The following is a 19516-nucleotide window of genomic DNA, read 5'->3' on the forward strand; positions in this document are numbered from 1 at the left end:
AGTGAAATGTTCTTTTCAGATTTGTGTTTGTGTTCTGTGAATTCATGTTAATCAACAATTGGAATATTCAGAAAACCTACTGTAAAAGACTTAATGAGAAATATTCAGTGTTGGAAAATAAATTCACAATTTACGGTTGTGACTCATGTCATCCCCTTTGAAGAAAAGCGCTCGCTGGGGGATATTGCAATGACGAAACCTCACCATCTACGCTCCGTAATCTAAAGGACGAAGTAACTAGTTCAGGTTACAGTATTTACAGAAATTTCATTCTTTGTGGTTTTTGTGTTTGTGTTGTGTTGTGGATATAAAATTGAACTATTTTGGAATAATCGAATTTCGAAGAGTCATCTGGAAAGCTGTAAGTACTTTTTTAACTTAAACATAACTGATCGCATGTTGTTTGGTAAGAGTAATTCTAATACTGAATAGTTTTTTTTTTCCATAAGAATAATCATAGGTTATATATTAGAGTATCAACATGGACACATTAGCGATTTTCTATGTCTAATGTGTATGTGTGTATGTGTGTGTGTGTGTGTGTTTAAGGACAGGTACTGTAAGTATATAATTAATTATTCAGAAAAGATCGAAACACGAGAGCCATCACGACTTTCTCTAAGAATTCCCACACTTTAATAGGAAAGAATTACCCAAAATGTATTGGAAAATTAGTACAACCATCTAGAGAAGAAAAAAAAAACTGTATGTTTGTCACGATTTCTTATACACTAATATATTTCCCTTTCCATTCAAAACAATAACGTCACTTATTTACAACTAACAAATGACGTCACTTATCTACATCTCATAACAAACATTCGCGTCACGATTCCTTATCTTACTTTTAGACAAATCAAAATATCCGGATGAATTATGAATAAAATATGAACTTGATTAGAATATGTATATAGAAGAAAATACAGATGAGGTATGGAAAAAAAAAAAAAAAAATTGATCTGGTCAGAAGTGTTCCCCCAATCACGACACGATTTCTTATCCACTAATATCATCCTTTCCATTCAAAACAACAACGTCACTTATTTACAAATAACAAATGACGACATTTATTTACAAATAACAAATGACGTCACGTATCTACATCTGAAAACAACACACACCCACGACACGATTCCTTATCTTATCTTGATCTTGATCTTGTCAGAAGTGAGCACCAATCACGACACGATTTCTTATCCACTAATATCATCCTTTCCATTCAAAACAACAACGTCACTTATTTACAAATGACGACATTTATTTACAAATAACAAATGACGTCACTTATCTACATCTGAAAACAACACACACCCACCTCACCATTCCTTATCTTATCTTGATCTTCATCTTGTCAGAACTGCACCACCAATCACAACACGAATCCTTATCTCTATCATCACCCATAATCCCATACGCGAACCAAAACACAAGAGCTGAAGCCAGTGACACACTTGCCCACACGGAAATTCCAAACATTCCACACCCATGAAGCCATGCACATAATGACGTCATCAACCAATCACGTCACGATTCCTTATCTTATCTTGATCTTGATCTTGTCACTAGTGCCTCCCATACTACTACTCGACTGATATTCCAGCAAAATTCTGGTGAGTAGTGCATAATTAGTATTATACGAAAGGAGTCAAGAAAAGATATATAATTTGGAAATTATTATTATTATTATTACATCGGGAACATCTTTTATATGTATTTTTGTGTTTCTGTTTGTGAGTCAAACAAAGATGATCTAAATATTTACCTTTATAATGACTACACGTATCCAAACGCCATTCACTATTAGCGACTGCGCAGTTGGTAAATTCGCTAAGGTTGTATTTCAAGGCTGTAAACTCGAAGCAACAGGACTATGATGAAAATTTTGCTTTAATTATTCCTTTCTTTGGGAAAAGTTTGATTATAAAGAAGATAAAGTTCTTAATGGCAAATGACTAAGTTACAACTGCCTAATAGTATGAGAGAGAAAATCGTGCGCCGAGGAGAGTGCGGATATTTTTCCTTTGCTCTTCAGTGAGTAATCCGCTCTTACTAGTAAGGAGACAAAATCGAAATGAAAAATATGCGGCGTATTGAATAGTTATGCAGGGGATACTAATTCCCATGTGCATGTGCGTGGCCATAGCATTAGATTCCAATTCTAGGTTTCGTGCAGGCCCACTATTCTTATCAATGTTCCCGACATTTTGAGCTCCTTAATCTAGATTGCAGATCAAACAAATCTCTAGATACGGGTTCTCAAACTCTCAGACAGTTAAGTACTGTATGAGGGATTGAGACCTACACTTAGGTCTCGATACAATCTGACTTGAAAGAAATACAAACAGTTTTTCGTGAGGAAGTCCTGAAAAATAGAAGATATAATATATATATATATATATATATATATAGAGAGAGAGAGAGAGAGAGAGAGAGCGCTGTCGAAGAATGGGTATTGAAGTATTGAGGAATAGTTATTTGAAATCCATTAAAATAGAATCTGGGAATTGCACACCGGATATTGTTTTCTCCATAAGGTTAAAGATAAAAGTTATGTTTAAATGAAGATCGTCTATTTCTTTTCTTTTAAGCTTTATGAACAGGCAGAAATATATCTTTATGGTTTTTCTACAGTTTATTTTACAGTTTAGCGTCATATGTATTTATAGCAAATAGAGAGAGAGAGAGTTTATGACAGATTCCTTTCTATGCATAATGACAATTTTGGAAAGAGAAAATATTTTATGCAAACACGTGTAATATTTGTATGATCACGTGATCGGCTTACTAAAATTTTGGTTTTATACAGAAATATCACAGGTGAAAAAAAAATAATTATTTGAATTAATAGCACGCGATAAATAAAGTCTCCTCCTTTAGGAATAGTTTACAAGAATCGATTGATAAGGAATGGCGTCACCAAATCAATTAAATATTTACATTTCCCTCTGTCATATGCTACTACTGAGTTGACGTCACAGTACAGCGTTAAAGTGTTTTTCAAAAAAAAAAAAAAAAATTATTCATTGTTCAAAACTTCATTCTTCGATTGAATGGCGAATTAGAGATCAGATATGAAGCCACAGTCAAAGTTCAATATAAAGAAAAATGATGAATATTCGAATCTTCGTTTTACTAATTTTTTTGACATATACGGTAGTTACGTTTCCATTGCAAAATAAACATCAAATATTAAAATCGGTAAGTAATTCGATCGAATCAAGCATAAAAATAATAGAGCCAAAATGGCAGTTAATAATATATAATTACGTGTCACAGGAATTATTCCATATTGTTTGATAACTGTTACGGATATTTTTTTTTCATTTAAACAAGTTGACCTCTACACCTTGAGTTGAGTTGAACAAGTGATTAAAGAACATATCTTGTGTAAGAAAATAGAAATTTCACTTTGTTTTTCGATTTGAGTAACTCTGAATACATTATATTAAACGCCATAAATCCAGTATTTAAAATCGCGAATTGTTTCTTTATGTGACTATCGTACATTTGGCCGGTTAACAGCATAATCCCGAATACGTGCTGAAATTCCAATTGAAGTAAGCTACGTGCGTGAGCTATCGCGAGTGCGCCAATATTGAACAGAAGTGATGTGCACATCAGATAAATTGTAGCTGACGCTGTTATTCATATGGATTGAATCGAGGGATATTTCTTTAGATTTAGACTCTCTCGAGTTCATGATAACAAGTATGTATATTGGACGTTTCAGTCCAGTCAATGAGATGTTGACGTCCTTCGTCGGAGTTTATAGAGAAAAGCACGTGGCTTGGGTGAAGAGCGCTGGCTCGGGTCCTATTGTTACATTCAACATAAGTTTTAATATTGAACTTCTTAAGAATTTTTGCCGGTTTGAGAGAGAGAGGGAGCTGATGTATGGCAAAGATATATATGCTCTTGAGGAAGAAGAAGAAGAAGAATCTTCAATAGTAGGTAAACAATGGTGAGAGATAAATTTTTCAATGTTCTTAAGCGTGAAGCCATTGTTGAGAAAGGTCGTGTCCTTTTTAGTAAATTAAGTTCATTTTTAATCTTCGTTTCGTCTGTTAATAAAGATCTGGCTCGATGTGTCGGGGTTGAAATGATACCAAATTTCTGCGGAGGGTAGTGATGGAAGGAAGCATGAAGGTATCTGTCTGTGTGTGTGTGGGCTTTCTAAAAATTGAGATTTTGATATTTTCAGAGCATATTGCAAATATTAAGTGCAAAAAAAGTAAGACAGTTGTTCGATTCTAATTCACAGGTGAATTTAATTTTCTGATGAAAGTTGTTAAGATGATCTAGAAAAATATTGAGGTTATTTAAACCGTGTTCCCAAATGAGGAAAACATCATCTATAAAACGCTACCAGATTTTGGGTTTAAGTGTTGAGGAATTAATCGCCTTTTCTTCGAACTCTTCAAGAAATATATTAGCAAGTACCGGTGAGAGCGGACTACCCATAGCTAATCAGAACTCAGGATTAGCTATGGGTTATCTGATGCGCACATCTCTACTGTCCAACATAGGCTCACTCACGATAGCTCACGCACGTAGCTTACTTCAATTGGAATTTCAGCACGTATTCTTTTTAAACTGTTTTTTTACATTAGATCTGTTGTTGTTATTTTACAATGTTTCTGTTAATTTGTTATATAATTCTCTCTATTGCACGCCTGAAGAAGTTGATTTTTTCAACAAAACTAGTTAGTGTCTCACGATTAAACCTTATTCTTTTTTATTCTCGGTGTTATAGTCATTTAAACCATATTAATATATATATATATATATATATATCCGAAAACTTCTTTACACGTAAACAAATTACTATGTCAAATCAATATACTGTACAAACTATTCATGTTACTGTCAATGAGTTCATCTTTGTCGCCATGGCAACTCTCATCCTCTGATCCTGTAAGAGCTGCTCGGATATATATATATATATATATATATATATATATATCCGAAAACTTCTTTACACGTAAACAAATTACTATGTCAAATCAATATACTGTACAAACTATTCATGTTACTGTCAATGAGTTCATCTTTGTCGCCATGGCAACTCTCATCCTCTGATCCTGTAAGAGCTGCTCGGATAAGTGCATATTCTACTTGGAAAAAATAGATACCTAATTAATCCTTAAGGTCTACAAGATATATTTTTACAGACAATATATGACATCAAATGAAGCGAGTGGTGATCATTCTTTAATTATAAATGGCGTTTAAAATACCATTAAATAGCATGTCCTTCATGTTAAAACAGACGGTTTTAATTCACTAAGAAGACACTGCTTCTAATTACCTTTAACAGTTTGCATTTTCCTTCCCGCAGAATGCTGGACTTTTTCCTAAATCGTATCAAAAACCAACGTACATGAATCATCAGTCACCGAAAGAAATGAATAGACCTTTTCCCGCAGAGAAATATCCGTTCGCTAATCGCTTTAACGGTGTCGACCATCAAAAGTACGCTTACAAGACGAACCAAGACATCAATGGAGAACTGATGAATCGTTTGAAACTGAGATCGAAGAAAGGGGGGAAAATTCCAGATCCTTCTCAAAGTAAAGACCACCTGAGGAAGTCTGCATTTACTCGTGAGGACCTGAATAGGTTTCTTGATAAATATGTAAAGAATTCAGGCTCAGTAAAATTATCGGAAGCAGTGAGTCAAGACCCTGAGAAGATAGAAAATCCTCAAACCCTGGAAAGGATAACACATAAGAACGATGAATTTTTAGGTGGAGCGAACCTCTTCTCAGAAGGATCCTCACTCTATGCTCTTAATGATCCAGAAAATCCTCCCACCAAAGACAACCGTGGCCCAGTACTTATCGTTCCTCCTCATTATGGTCAACAACACCCTACGAAAGCACTTAAAGGTAAAAGACGAATGTTTTTGTTATTCACAAGAGAACCTGAAAACCACGCTAATTTACCTTCTGACGTTAATGTCGGTTTTCTTGGTCCATTTGATTGGAACGAAAAGCCCTCGAAAGACCTCAAAAACGAGAACTCTTTTCCCTTAAGTGAATATCCCAGTATAGATGAAACAAGACTTTCCGAAAGACAGGCCAACACCAGTTCTTCTGCTTCTGCTACTTCAGAGAATATGAACATCACTCTCAACAATCCGCTAACTAGTACTATTATTAGCAATACCACTACTACTTCCGAATCTGGTGATAACAGCAACGGTAACGACAGTATTACTTCAACTACAACTGGAAGCCCAGGAAGTAATAAAGAAACAAATGAAGGGTCTTCATATCTTGAAGACAACAAACAGAAGGAAGAGGAAAAAGCAATCGAAGGTCTGATTGATGAACTTGCTGACTTGTATTCCCCACCAGAGTTTGCAAAAGCTAGAAAAAGATTCGAAAGGCCCTCGAAAGACTTCCATAACCTCGGATATGATCCTGGATTCAAAAACGAGAACTCTTTTTCTTTAAGAGAATATCCAAGTATAGATGAGACAGGACTTTCCGAAAGACAGGCCAACATCAGTTCTTCTCCTTCTGCTACTTCAGAGAATATGGACACCACTACCAGCAGTCCGCTAACTAGTACTATTATTAGCAATACCACTACAACTTCTGAATCTGGTGATAACAGCACCATTAACGATAGTATTACTTCAACTAAAAGCTCGGCAAGTAAGAAAGACACAAATGAAGCGTCTTCGTATTTTGAAGAAAAGAGAAGAAAGGAAGCGCAGAAGGAAATCGATGCTCTTGAAGATATGCAAGACTTTTCAGATCAGATTGATGAGGATGTTGATGATGAACTCGCTGACTTGTATTCCCCACCAGAGTTTGCAGGGGAACAATCAAAAACTAGTACTTATATAATGCGCCTTCCTGGAAAGATTCCAGTCGTTGGAATAGAACAAGAATTCCGCAGAGTTCTTATGAAAAAACCGCCTGCAGAAGCTTTGCAAAATAAAAATAAACACAAATCAACTCATATGGATTGGACTCGCAAGAACTTTGAGGATCATAATGCAGAACAACCGAATCAGAAAAAAGAGATCCTGGAAATTCCCCCGATTGAAATCTTTGAAGAGTCTAAAGGGAATAATCCAGAATTAAAAGAACGTGAAGAATCCCGTGTAATAAATCATCCACGCAAGAAAGGCTACCGTCTCGAGAATTACGGTCATGTCGACTATATTGATCAGAAGAAAATACGGACTGATATGGGTGATCAATCTGTACCTCAACCAATTCTAAACACGATTAACAATTACGATGTACTCAAAGCAAATAACTTGGGTTCCAGAAATATCAAAAGGAGAGAAGAAAAGCAAATATACACCACAGAGGGTAGCACAATTAGTTCTCAGCCCACAACTGTCGTAAGAATGCCTGACTTTGAAGAACTTCAGGAAAAAGCAAACAAAATTTTTGATTCTTTAAACTGAAAGAAACCTCACTGTTTTATTTATTATTCATTTACCTATATATTATAACTTAAGTAGAAATTTATGTTATTCACTGTTCGTCGTAACTTATCATTTTTTATAATTTATGTATTTATTATTATTCAGTTACATATATATTTTTAACTTACTTATAATTTTATGTTATTCAAGCAGTTTTAAGTTATTACTTATGTATTTTTAAAAATTAAAATTATTTCGGCACTGTACTCAAAAGTTATATAAATTCATGTAACATTTCTTTATTTTTTTTTTCATTTTTAATTTTTTTCATCTCTCTCTCTCTCTCTCTCTCTGTCACCCACACGCACGCACGCACACACGCACACACACACACACACACACACACACACACACACACACACACACACACACGCGCGCACACACGCGCACACACACACACACACACACGCGCACACACACACACACACACACACACACACACACACACACACACACACACACACACACACACACACGTGCGTGCGCGCCTGAAACAATCCTATGGGAGGTGAGTACAACGTAACGAGCCTACATTCCGATGGACTCAGCTGCCTATTTCCCATACTCTGGCAAACTCTTTTTTCCTTTACAGTTCGTTCAAAAGAAATCGGCATATAGGGTATATTTCGTTGGCGACGAATTGAGAGAAGATTCCTGTAGCTTAAAAAATTAAAACAAGAAATCCGCAATAAGTTTTTAACCCATCGGAAAGGCTTAGCTTAAGGTCAATAAACACTAAAATGACAATGTTAATTGCGGTGAGGCTGTTACTGATGTGATATTTATGTCACTTAGATGTTATTTTAAATTAGACACAAAACGTCCGTATTTTGTCTAATTTGAATTTCAGTTGTCATATACGTTTACTCTCTGATTTCTTCGTGCATTACTCCCTCCCCGCATTCAGTAAGTTTCCCAGAATCAGATTGACGGTCTTGCTGAGGAAGCTTTCTCATCTGCAACTTATGTGGTATTTTCAATTTTTCTTCAGATTTTGGATTAAGGCTCGAATTAAGGTAAAGAATTTCTGCAATTGCTCGCAAGTTTGTGCTAGGACTGGCGATATCATATTTGAAATGTTGTCCATCTGTACAACACCAAAAGCTTTAATGTGGATACTTCAAGTGGCAAACTTGTGAAACTTATCACAGCGCTGGGAGGAGGGTTAATAAATCAGAGTAGTTTAGTTCAAACTTCCATGTAGGTTTGTTTCTCGTCAATATACGGAAGTTTACATTTCAGCACTTCCATTACACTTGCAGAGTGTCATTTCACCACGATGCTGCTAGAGAGAGGGAGAACATGGAATCTGTTAAATTGGAATTACGGAAATATCAATGTTATGAGACAAATATCTTAGGTTTATGAATTTTTTTTGTACACATATGTCTCGATTACTCAGTGCTTGTATTTTTCCAAGGGTCTTCCATTCGATGATGGATGTTCTTGTGAACACCCATCACAAAAATTCCTCGGGATTTTGATGATGAGTGATGGACTTCCCGGGTAGTACAAGCCAAACTTCCAAATCACATCCTCCTTCTTTCTGCCCAAGTGGAACTGCTTACTCAGTACTCCAGCAAATTGCCGTAGCTTTACAACATCATCTAAAGAAAACATTAGAAAAAAAATACAGAGAATTTTTTAAATTCTTTCTAGTTTCATTTTCTACTTAAATGGCTACAATTCCACTATTAAACAAGACTCTGCAGTTGCCCACATTACGTGATATACGACCCTATCTGAACTGTGAACAAACAGACTGCAGCCACATCAAGAAATATGGATATTCTTGGTGATTTTTAGTTTGTAGAATGGTCGGTAGTATTAGAATGGATCGCATATTTGTGTTTTTCAAATCTGCAATTCACAACTCGTTTCTTCACATCTGACAGTATTGAGGGAATGATAAACTCATTGATCCAAATACAGCATTTCCATTATGTTTATGCAATGTTTGCAAACCATTAGGCGACTTGGATTGCTGCGGATCAGTTGCAAGAAATAATTTGAGTGCAGACCTTGCATCTATTTTGAGTGATACGCTTACATAAACAAGAGAAGTTTTAAAAGACTTTTAATGGGAATAGTTTCTGGGAAAATTCCCATGCTACTCCTCTTAAACACTATTATTATAATCACGGCAATTATAGCCTGTTTTTGTTTAGGAGTGTCCCTTATTTTAAAGGGGTATATATATATATATATATATATATATATATATATATATACCCATTAAAGTCTTTCAAAACAGGTCTTTTAAGCAGGATCATGCATTATGGGTGAGTATAGAAGGCAATTATAGCAGAATAAAAGAGGTGGAAAAATTTTGTACATACCTTGTTTTGATTCTAGGATGTCTTCCAAATTCATGATCCTGCTTAAGGTTGTTTATAAAGATGGGGTGAGCAGTAATTATAATAACTTTTAATGGGATTATATTGATCAAGTGCATATAATAAACAACTGTGTTATGCCAACTAGTTTCACCAACTAGGGCTGTTGGCATCTTCAGGGTACATAACTGATGTAAGGCACTAAAAAGTAAAAAACTGTTATAAACTATAATCAGCCGATTCCAATTATATTAAACAAAGAACAGAGCGCGTACAACATGCATAGAGCGTTCATGATATCACTTGTTGTTATTTAGGAACGTTCTATAGTTGGCACTATAATTCAGTTCTGGCGGGTTGAAGGATCTGATAAGGGTGTTCCAGATCACGGGCAAGATTAGTCCTCGGTTCTTGTTAAGGTTTTGTATACAGCGGGAAACTGGTGTGGCCTCCTTAAAAATTCGGGAGCGGAAGTCCTCCTCCATGTAAGGAATTGTGCTTCTATCCTACATTATGGTATGGTTCGTTCTTGAGAAATGAAAAGCTAACCCCGATTTTTCTTCTCTGTTATTATTGACGTCACCTATGTGTTCGTTTTGCCTAATTTCAAGGCTCCTTGAAGTTTGGCCGATGTAATTCAAGCCGCACGAGCAGGAAATGTTATAAACTCCAGCTTATTTGGAGAAAGGATGGCAATCTTTTGGAGATCTTAAGAATTGTCTAATCGTTTCTGTGGGTTTAAAGGTCACTTTTATTTTATGTGCTCTAAGGAGTCTTGCAATCTTATTGGAAACTGTCCCTAAGTATGGAATGACGATGGTAGAAATATAACGTATATTATCTTGTTATCTTTGTCGGAGTTCAGAGAAAAATATCTTGTGGGCGAGTCTTCGAGGAAATTCATTCATGATAAGGTTGGTGGATATCAGGGATAGTTCTTCCTGGAGGTCTTGTTGATCTGTTATAAGGAGGGAGACACGGTTCTTCAACATGTGTACAATACTAAGTTTCTGAGAAATGTGGTGGCAGGAAGTGAAATGTAAATAACGTCCTGTATTGGTAGGTTTGCGGTAAATTGAGAGGTTGATACCACCATTCGTTAGCTTCTTAATTAAAGTGTCCAGAAATGATAATTGGTTATCTTTTTCAAGTTCCAGAGTGAATTTTCATCCACTAACACTAAGCCTATATGGCGCTCCTAAGGTACATAAAAATGGAATACCACTACGCCCGATTGTGGATGGAATCAATTAGCCAATTTATCTGTTATCTAAACATCTGGCAGGCCTCCTCAAACCACACATTAATAATTCGGATACTTATATACGAAATTCGCAACATTTCGTTGAGAAACTGAACAACATCTCTATCTCCAATACGGATTTACTCGCCAGCCTGGATGTTACATCTCTATTCACTAACATCCCTGTGGAGGAAGTCATCAACATTTTAGGAAGTTTGCTCCCACAAGATATTACCTCTCTGTTCCGTCATTGTTTAACATCAAACTTTTTTTTATGGAATAAAACCATATATCAGCCATTGACTGGCCTTGCAATGGGTAGCCCCCTCTCTCCATCTTGTGCTGATCTCTTTATGGAGGATTTTGAAAGTAAAATCTTAACTCAAACAGTCCCTAAACCCACAGTATGGGGGAGATACGTGGACGATATTTTTATCGTTTGGAACCACACAAAAAAGGACCTGTTCGACTTTCTTAACAAAATCAACTCTCTACACCACACAATCAAATTCCCTCAAGAACTTGAAAAAGATAACCAATTATCATTTCTGGACATTTTAATTAAGAAGCTTCCGAATGGTGTTATCAACCTCTCAGTTTACCGCAAACCTACCAATACCTGACGTTATTTACATTTCACTTCCTGCCACCACATTTCTCAGAAACTTAATATTGTACACATGTTGAAGAACCGTGCCTCTCTCCTTATAACAGATCAACAAGATCTCCAGGAAGAACTATCCCTGATATCCACCAACCTTATCATGAATGGATTTCCTCGAAGACTCGTCCACAAGATACTTTTCTCTGAACCCCGACAAAGATAACAAGATAATATACGTTATATTTCTACCATCGTCATTCCATACTTAGGGACAGTTTCCAATAAGATTGCAAGACTCCTTAGAGCACATAAAATAAAAGTGGCCTTTAAACCCACAGAAACGATTAGACAATTCTTAAGATCTCCAAAAGATTGCCATCCTTTCTCCAAATAAGCTGGAGTTTATAACATTTCCTGCTCGTGCGGCTTGAATTACATCGGCCAAACTTCAAGGAGCCTTGAAATTAGGCAAAACGAACACATAGGTGACGTCAATAATAACAGAGAAGAAAAATCGGGGTTAGCTTTTCATTTCTTAAGAACGAACCATACCATAATGTAGGATAGAAGCACAATTCCTTACATGGAGGAGGACTTCCGCTCCCGAATTTTTAAGGAGGCTACAACAGTTTCCCGCTGTATACAAAATCTTAACAGGAACCAAGGACTAATCTTGCCAGTGATCTGGAAGACCCTTATCAGATCCTTCAACTTGCCAGAACTGAATTATAGTGCCAACTATAGAACGTTCCTAAATAACAACAAGTGATATCATCCACGCTCTATGAATGTATTGTACGCGCTCTGTTCTTTGTTTAATATAATTGGAATCGGTTGATTATAGTTTGTAACAGTTTTTTACTTTTTAGTGCCTTACATCAGTTATGTACCCTGAAGATGCCAACAGCTTTAGTTGGTGAAAGTAGTTGGTATAACATAGCTGTTTATTGCATGCACTTGATCAATATAATCCCATTAAAAGTCTTTCCAGAGCTTTTAGGTCAAGAAAATTAAACGTTTTTAAGAGAAGATTTAAGTTTGTATGTTGTGACAATCACCTTCACTATCCCTATGAGTGTCAAGTACGATATGTGATCATCAAAATGCATAATACGTATTGGATTTAACTTAATACCACTGATTTATTGTAAGTCTTGACATTTAAACTCAATTATAGCGCTGTCTGGCTATTCATAGTGCGCCAATTCAACTACCCTTCCTGGGTAGCCTTATGGTAACTTGTCTTGTTACATAATGCTAAACTGAATCGATTCTAATAGACGAATAGATTCGAATTCGTCCATGGTTTTTTCAACATGTTCCGCTTTAACTGATATTTAATAGATGTTTGTAAGGTTCATTCGGAAACTTAGCTTTTCAACTCAGAAAAATCGATCACTGAGCTCAGACTGTTTGCAAAGCAGACCCAGATGCAAAGTTTTCAAAATCATTTGTAGCACCGAACTCAACTCTCCATTACGAATATGAGTGGAGTCTACTATATATCAATTTCCTTAACGTGATTAGGGCTAAAACAGTCCGAATACACTCATTGAAGAATAACAAAGGTGTTAGATAATGTTTATTATTATAAAGCAGTGAAGGCCAAGACGTCATGTCTGTCATTATTCGCGTTACTCATGGGTGTTTTCGTGAGTTTTTGGAGAAGAAACCCATGGGTCCTGAAGAAATCATTCTGACACTTTCGTATTAACTAATCATAACTGCAAAGAGACTTTCCTTACGAGATTTCAATATAGTTCTCTGCAATAAAGAGCGGCTTCTTTACTGACAACACGCACGCACGCACGCACACACACACACACACACACACACACACACGCACACACACAATGTCGAATAAAAATGAAATCAAAGGATCATAAACGATAGATCTGATTATTGATGATTCTCATCGCGCAGTGTGTCTACTGAATTTTTTGGAATCTCGAAGATGGACAAAGTTCTCATATCGAGTTTATAGTAGGATTTCCAGATTATCTAACTAATACTAAAGAATACTTATGTGCTGTAGGAGTATAAAGTAATTGCCATACAAAAAGACTAAATTTGTGGTGACCTCAAAGTTCTTTTAAGAAAATTACCTCTTAATTTTTAGACTTATGGAAGAAAGAAATCGAATGTCCTGAAAAAAAGTTTTTTTTTTATATTAAAGTACTATTTTATCAATAACTCAATATATTGCCATCCTAGAAAAATAACTAAAAAGGACAAATATTCGCAAAAAAAATATTGCTGCCACCTGTAAGAATAAAATATTCCTTTTGTTACCAAACTTGTCAATGGATATTTTTCATTTGTGTTTATGAAACTGTGCTTGTTTCTGCAGAAATAACTTATTACTTTTGAGATAGTTTTTTAATTAATATTGATTCGATAGGAAATTTAAATGAAATTAAGACAAGATTTCTGTATAGAAAAAGTAAAAGATTTTCAAAATATTAGTTGAATACTTCACTAGATTTTTAGGCGATGTATAAAATATGGAAGCTCTTTGATGTTCTTGCTTAGGAAATGGAAGATAACAATAAACTTTGAATATCAAGATTATATTTGGTTCTTCTACATTGTAATCATACAACAAAAAGAAAAGAGAGAGAAAAAATAACAGGAAAATTCCCCTGAAATTATGATTTATGTTTTCAACATTGCTATCAAAATAACGTGTTTTTTTTTGGGGGGGGGGGGGGCTAAATGAGTGAAGCAAGAATGCTTTTCATATTCCCCGTTATCTGTAGAAGAAAATGTATGGATAGGGTGTTATTAAGCTACAAGCTCTGGTCATGGCGGGGTAACGACAATAGCCGAGCTAATTTCATTGGCTACGGCATTGGCAATGCTGTAGCCTCTGGATAAAATCTCAAAATAACGTCCTAAAAAGGACGACTGGGAGATGGACTGAGTCCTTGACACTTTATCCCTTCATCTGAATGAAGAAAATCTGTGTGGATGGGGTGTTATTGAGCTAAAAGCTCTAGTCATGGCTGGGTAACGGCAATAGCCGAGCCTCAGTTAAAATTTCATTGGCTACAGCATTGCCATCCGTTACCCTGGAAGTCCTAAAAGATTTTCACCTTCAAAATAACATTCTTATAGTCCTTATAAGGATTGGCTTAAAGGGGGCAAAGCAAGAATGCTTTTTATCTTCACCGTTATCTGTAGAGGACAGTGCAAGGATAAGGTGTTATTGAGCTATTAAAGCTCTGATCATGGCAGGAGCGTAACAGCAATAGCAGAGCTTCAGTTAGAACTTCATTGGCTACAGCATTGCTGTCCATTACCCTCCCAGGGTACCCATTTCATTCGCCTCGTACGACATGCATGAGCTACATTGGGGTTATTCTTATCCCGCCCACCACACGGGCAATCAAAATAACGTCCTTATAGTCCTTATAAGGACTGGCTTAAAGGGGCGAAGCAAGAATGTTTTTCGTATTCCCCGTTGTCTGAAGAGGACAGTGAAGTATAGGGTGTTATTGAGCTATAAAGCTCTGATCATGGCAAGAGGGTAACAGCAATAGCTGAGCCTCAGTTAGAACTTCATTGACTGCAGCATTGCCATCTATTACCCTCCCTGGGTACCCATTTTTGTCGCCTCGTACGACATGCATTAGCCACATTGGTTCTATTCTTATCCCGGCAACCACACGGGGATCTATTGGATCTCTTCTCAAAATAACGTAATTCGGTATACCTTAATAAATTCAGTCACTATCGATATTTGTGATGGGTGTTTTAGAATATTACATCATTGTTGCAGCCACTAATAGAGATTGGAAGACTTACGAATAGCAATAAATTGTGTTATTGTGTTAAATCTGTTCTTAGACAATACTGAGAATTTTGAGAAAATACTAAATATGATGTGTACAATCTTGTATTATTCTAAACACTTTTACCTGAGTATATAGTTCGATTCGAAGAAATAGACTGGGACAAAGGACCACAGATATGGGACATGGAAGAGGGTGTTTCCGTGATATCTTTGGCAGTTCAAAAAAAAAACTTTGAGCATCCTGGAATTTCTTCCAAATAGCTATTGTGGTCTAGTATTTAAGCTACGTTAGCAAGGCATTATGCCTTCTCGTAATTTCTCCTTCTTCATATAGTGTCCTGCATTTTCAGATTTGATTTCTTCAATATATCGTAACTCTTCCTTCTATTTTTTCTTGTTTTAAAAACAATCCCACAGGGAAACATAAGTTAGAAAATGGCCTCAAAATACATTAACGCATGTACAGGAGAGAAAAAAGTACCTACAGAAATATTGCGCATTTATAGAATAATTAAAATAAAATTACTTTCAAATTTGCACTCTCGAATGAGATGTTGAATAGAATGTATTCCAAGTAGACAAAAGAAATTTAGCGCAAGAAAAAAGAAGAAGAAAAGAAAGAAACTAAGTCTCCCGTTTCAGTTATTGAAGATTTCATCGTGGAACTAATATTCAAATATGCTGTTTTAGATGATCACATCTCCATGGAATTTATAAATTCTCTATCTAGAATTAAAAATTTAGTAGTTGATGATAAAATTAAATATTACAAGGAAATATAAATAAATTAATAAATATATTTATATATCGAGAAAAATTGGGGGTGCTGCAGTTCCGTAGTGCCTATGCACGAGCTTCCCCTGCTAATATTAAATACTTCCTATAACATACTGGTAGATTTACTATGAAGTATCGACACGCATCTCGGCCACAGAATCAGAAATTATGCAGATATAAGTAAACGTCAGTTAAGCAGCGTATATGAAAAATACTTCTGCGCCACACGTATTCCAGAAAACTATTTAAGAATGCTGGTGATGAGCGGTCAGATTGCACGATGTCTAACGGAATGTAGGTCGCAATCGATTTCTGTGTAATTATCATTGGGTTGCACCAATACGCACTCTCTGATAACAGCTTGACTCGCTTGTTACTTTCTTCACACAGTTTCCGTATGGCAGTTGTCACACAGTTATCTAACTAAATATTGACATACATATCCAATATTCAGATGGCTTCATCTAGTGAAATGACTGTGATTCGTCATTTATATTGTTCAGCAGTGAAACAGTCGAGTTTTTGCACTTCATTTCCAGCAGTTACCTTCCTGTAATCTTTTTTAATATTCAGACCATTTACCACACAATCCAGTTTTCATTACGCACGACACGCATTATGAACAGAGTACAGTATCCTTTAAAGCCTTGTGGAGCGCCATCTAGTGATCTTAATGCTGCGAAATTCTACACGAATGCATTGAACGTCATGAGGAAGCGATATCTCTAAAAAATAAAAAAATAAAAAATCGCAGTTTCAAAATTCACCACCAGAGGCGTTGTAAACACCAAATATGGAATTTGCATATCACGCAAGTTTGCAGATGCCAGAAAGGTTTTAAGAGCGGATTGTTAATACCGTCCACAGTGATGGCATTAACATTGCCACAATATGCTTTGTTCGTGAAGACTTAAACATTTGCGATGCTGCTGATTGAATCCAGGAATGTCGTCGCTTGAAAAATGTCCAGAAGGTCTACTATCTCCATGTGCTCTACGATGAATGGTTATTCGTTATGACGAAATGGGATTTGGCAGTGATCGCAAAGCAGTCAGCTCACAAGAAGTGAACGAAGTTGCTCCTGCATTTGTGGAACACACCATGAATAACAGCGTTAGTACCTGAAGTGTACGTGCTGTATCAAGACACATAGATGTGCCTTATACAACTGTCTGGAAAAGTCAGCATTTCTAAGAAAGTCGACTAACATTCGCTTTAACATTCCTTGTTCGAGTGGAGTTGGACGCTGTGTGGAGGATGATTTTGTAGCAGATGAGGCTCACTTTCATCTCAACAGAGTTCAGAATACCGACAATTGCCTGGTATGGGCTACGCAAAACCCGCATGCAATCCATCAAATTCCTTTCACTCAAAGTTACTGTCTAGCGCTGGTTTACAGCTTCGTTTATCATTAGACCATTCTCCTTTGAGGATATTCGACAGTTGGGTCCTGTGGCCTGCTTAGTTACTGCTGAGAGGTATCGCGATAGGATAAACAATTTCTTCGTGCCACAGCTACAGTATAAGCTGTACATGAATTCAGTCATTTTCATGCAGGATGGGGCCCTCCACCCATCCTTCGATCCGTATAGGAGGTTCTTCGAGAACAATTTACGGAAGCCAGAGTGATCAGGCGTGAGTTTCCCACTGCGTATGGCCCCTCGTTCACCTGATCTGCCTCCCTGTGACTTCTGGCACTCAGGATTTCTCATAGACAGGGCTTATCAGTATCATCCTGATAACTTGCCAGCGCCGGAAGACAGCATAACGCAGCATGTGCGCAACATCAGTCTCAGCCATCTGCGTTCTATCGTTGAATATACTGTGCAAAAGATTCCCATTGTAGCATACTCGGAAGGAAGTACATTGAATAGTATACCCCGTGAATTCATAACGATAGTAAATAAAAAAGTGCCATTTATGCTTTATAATTAACTTTTATAAAAAGTGACATATATACAGGATGGTTTCAAATTACAAACTTTGAGGGGAGGTATAGAACATCAAAATCAACCAAATTCACATAGGAAAGCATTACCGGAAACGCCACCGGAAGGTCCTAACAGAGACACAAAGATACAGAAATAACACAGGGCAGTAAGTAGTGTAAGAAACTTCATTATGCGTAACTGAACAGTTCAATAGTAGTTGTATACATAATATCGTAAACGAGTTGTGAACGAATTGCAAAAGTAAAGTGTGTTCGTAAAACGGCGCATGTTCTTCGCACGACGTCGAAAGCTTGAATGAGGAAGCCCCACTTGCTCACTTGGACCGCTGACGAACAGCGCTACCTATCACTTTCGGGTGGCGTTTCCGGTCATGCTTTCCTATGTGAATATGGTTGATTTTGATGTTCTCAACCTCCCCTCAAAGTTTGTATGTGGAATTTTGAACCACCCTGTATAGTGACTTTTATATATAGTGACATCTGAGTTGGATATGTCCACAGAGTGTTACTGCGGACATTGCTAAAGCTTTTGACACGATACACCATGGAATACTCTTACGCAAATTAGAATAAATGGGGATGGATGTTAAACTGGCGATGTGGATAACAGAATGGCTCATGGACAGATACCAAAAGTAGTGTGTGTGTGTGTGTGTGTGTGTGTGTGTGTGTGTGTGTGTGTGTGTGTGTGTGTGTGTGTGTGTGTGTGTGTGTGTGTGTGTGTGTGTGGAGGAACACCGTCCAGGATGAAGTAGGTGACAAGTGGTGTTCAAGAAGGTTCTGTGATTGGGTCATCATTTAGAGAGCTTGCATGATGGTTTAAATAAACTGGCATTATGGGACAAAAATAATGGATATCAGTTCAATGTAGAAAATTGTAAAATTATGCATTTTGGGATTAAAAGATTACACGCTGTGTGCCACACTTGGAATGATACTCCAAGAGATTGATGAGGATAGAGAATTGGGGGTATTAGTGGAATAGAGAGTTGAAGTTCGAGAGAATATTGCTAACGTGTCCAAGGTAGCTTATAGGAATACTTGGTTATTGAAGAACACACAAAATTCAAGGGTTAAGAAGTTATTATTCCTCTTCATAAGGTGTTCATATGTCCACATCTTCATTATACAGTGCTCAGGCCTGATCCCCTGGATTCCTTGGAGATGAGGAAGTGGTAGAAACGATTCAGGTCTGAGTGACCAAGTTGGTGAGGGGTCTCTGGAATGCTTCCTACATTCGATTGAGATTTTGTGGATTAGAGAAGATGGTTGTTAAGCAAAGAAGAGGAGGGGAGTATGATAGAAAAAATTAAGTTACTGAAAGATTTCTATATGATTGATGCTGGAAAAATATTTCAA

The sequence above is a fragment of the Typopeltis vanoorti genome, chromosome 6 (assembly GCF_054136105.1).
Source record: "Typopeltis vanoorti isolate ZY-2024b chromosome 6, IOZ_Tvanoo_1.0, whole genome shotgun sequence".
In the NCBI taxonomy this organism is placed as follows: Eukaryota; Metazoa; Arthropoda; class Arachnida; order Uropygi; family Thelyphonidae; genus Typopeltis; species Typopeltis vanoorti.